Source organism: Camellia sinensis, chromosome 6 (assembly GCF_055761805.1).
Source record: "Camellia sinensis isolate YWXY chromosome 6, ASM5576180v1, whole genome shotgun sequence".
NCBI lineage: Eukaryota > Viridiplantae > Streptophyta > Magnoliopsida > Ericales > Theaceae > Camellia > Camellia sinensis.
This window is the reverse complement of record NC_138966.1, coordinates 103,892,022-103,895,266: the sequence shown is the minus strand read 5'-3', so window position 1 is coordinate 103,895,266 and position 3,245 is coordinate 103,892,022. Positions and strand designations below refer to the sequence as shown.

Here is a 3,245-nt window from a genome sequence, read left to right as displayed (position 1 = left end):
AATCACGTGCTTCAAGAATACGAACAACGAACCCAGCAGTAGAGTGATACCACAATATGAGTATCACCCACACAAGTCACAGTGCAAAAAGCTTGATTGTTGTTTAATGGGCGAGAGTCAGTATGGGAAAAACATACATTGTTTTCATTATCCCCATATCCTATATATCATATCAGATATATAGGATAACTATATCATCTATCCATATCAGTTGATATGATAGATATAGATATCATGAGTGGTTATCCAAATAAGTTTTGAATTCAAATTCAAACTTACATGGATAAGGTTCAAAAAGTTCAAAGGATCATGCCACATGAGCGCCCAATTTCTAACATCTCCCACTTGCACATGAGTTGGCATGACACTGCCACATCTTTATCTCAATCTCTTCAAAAAAAGAACAATCTCATACTAGTCAATGCACCGTGCGACCGCTGAGAACACCTACATGTGGGAACTCTATACTAGAAACTTAATATGAGTCAGCATAGAGACATCAACCTAAAATGTACAGAAATAGTGTCGCATGTACCCAGACCCATCTAGCTACATCGGTCCCAAAACATCTCTATTCCCTCAAAGAACATGTTTGACTCTCCTAGGTCCCGCATTATATTCACACCCAATCAGCACCCCATAGAGAGCGATGTGAGTTATCGACAGTGAATATAGAGCAGAGATGTAGAACTAGATGATCTTCCCTTCACCCTCATATCATACCTTAGTATGATATTGGAGATGTAGAACTCCAATGTAAATTAAAGTATAACGCAGCGGGTAAAAATTTCAGATCATACCTTAGTGACAGAATCTGAAGCGAAGAATCTCATGAATAAATCACGTACTTCAAAAATGCAAACAACGAACCCAGTAGTAGAGTGATACACAATATGAGTATCACCCACACAAGTCACAATGCAAAAAGCTTGTTTAATGGGAGATAGTCAGTATGGGAAAAACATACGTTGTTTCCATTATCCCCATATCCCATATATCATATCAGATATATAGAATAACTATATCATTTATCCATATCAGTTGATATGATAGATATAGATATCATGAGTGGTTATCCAAATAAGTTTTGAATTTAAATTCAAACTTAGATTGATAAAGTTCAAAAGGATATGTCACATGGGCGCCCAATTTTTAACACACAATTACGAAGTTATTAAACTTTAGCCTTATTTGAGAAATTAACTATTTTAATTTTTAATTATTTTAATAGGATAAAATATTTGTATTTAAAAAAATATTGATTTTTTTTATAATTAAATGTGATATTTATAAGAAAAAATTATATAATTATATATTTAATATAACATTTTATTTTATTAATTATTTTAATTTATTTTATCTTTTTATAAATTTTAATCAAAAAAATTAATTTTTGATTTCCCAAACATCCATTTTGTGTTTTTGAAAATTGGGAAGTTTGTAAATTGTAGTACGATAGTACGAATTTTGCTAGTTTTGGTTAGTAGGAGGAGAAATAGAATGCGTTCTTTTTTTGCTAAAATGCTTGATCGCATAGTCTGTGTTAATTTAATTCTATTTGTGTGTGGAGCGGACTTGAATGTGCTTGGCTTATTTATCCACAAAGGGTGAGATTAAAATTCCATGGAGATTGGAATTACTTATTCAATTTTATGGGATTGAAAGTAGAAGATTATTTTGTCTTTAGTCTATAAAAAATGATTTTATTTTTTTTATTTTTTATAATTTTATAAATTTAATTACAATCAATTAATACCATTACACTAATAAACAAATGAATGAATATCTTCTACTCAATAACAACATACTAATACATAATTATATCATTCAATCGGATAATACTCGTAATCTCAATCAACTTAATCCGTAAAACAGACATTGTAATTAGTTACAGCTGTCAACTTAACATATAATTCCTATACCCAATTTTTAAATTGATTATTACAAAACAGACTCTCAATCTTCATTTTTATTTTTTTGTGCAATTTCATATAACCATAAATTTTTATAGCGTTTATTGTGTAATCTAAACATTATTTTAAAGTCTCCCATTTCATCTCTTAATGTATGATGTATAAGATATGTTTCAAAATTCATGTGAGTGTTTAACAAGATTGTATATTATTTATTACTTCAAGTTTTATGTGAAATATACATTACAATTAAGCTTCAACAAAATCCTTGAAAATTTAATATCTAAACTTTATTCCCATTAAACAAATACATGAAAATACAAAGAAAAGTTGGGCTATAGTGTTATAGGGTTGGTTTGGCAAGGGTTCATTGGGTTTTTTTAGCTCAATGAGTCATAAAAGACAGAATAGGCTCATGAGCCATAATAGACAAAACATCCCATCCAACCCTATAATCATTACACTCTTTTCTCACAAAAAAATCAAAAAAACCAAAAAGCAAATTCACTTCCCAAACGGAGGCTAATAAAATGTCTTATAAATTTATTTAATCCCCCTGCTTTGTGAGTGGATCCGTGGCGCAATGGTAGCGCGTCTGACTCCAGATCAGAAGGTTGCGTGTTCGATTCACGTCGGGTTCAGTTTCTTATTTTTTGGGGGCATCTTTTTATTTTATGATTTTGAATAAATTATAAATACATTCTTAAAATTTAATTAAAATACATATTAACCTTAATAATTTAAAAAATTACAAGCACCAACTTGTTAGAATTTTTTATTTAATAGAATTAAACTTTTAACTACATCCAATACATAATAAAATTATTTAAATTATTAATTAAAATATATTTATAATATTATTAAAAATGATTAATTGATTTAATAATTTATTCATAAAATGATTTATTTGTTATGAAATTAAAATTTCAAAGGGGGTAATGTAATTTTAAAAATTATAAGAAATAATTTATATTTTAAACAAATTGTATTTATAATTTATTCAATTTTTTTTTTCATTTTTATTTTTTCAAAAAAATTTCAAGAATCTGATTACTAACTTAAAATCAGATAGCTGTAGCCTATAATCTCTTTCTCTCTCTAGCTTAGTATGCAGATATGAATGTTTTATTTTATTTTTTCATTTTATGAAAAAAAAAAAAAATTGATTGGCAAATTACTTTTGAATAGTGATTTAGAAAAAATTTCTGAAAATAAAAAATAATTTTCAAAGTTTTGAAAATTGTTTAACTGAAGGTGTTTTCAAACTTTGCATTAATTTGTTTTTGAAAACATGAAAATGACTAATGAAAAATGAAAACGTAAAAAGATCAA

General features: G+C 27.8%; 1 non-coding gene across 1 annotated transcript; it reads left to right on the top strand.

The window, feature by feature from the left end:
• Positions 1–2,482: 2,482 nt before the first annotated feature.
• Positions 2,483–2,554, top strand: TRNAW-CCA (transfer RNA tryptophan (anticodon CCA)). Its single transcript has one exon. It is a non-coding gene; the product is annotated as a tRNA-Trp (tRNA).
• The last annotated feature ends 691 nt before the right edge of the window (positions 2,555–3,245 follow it).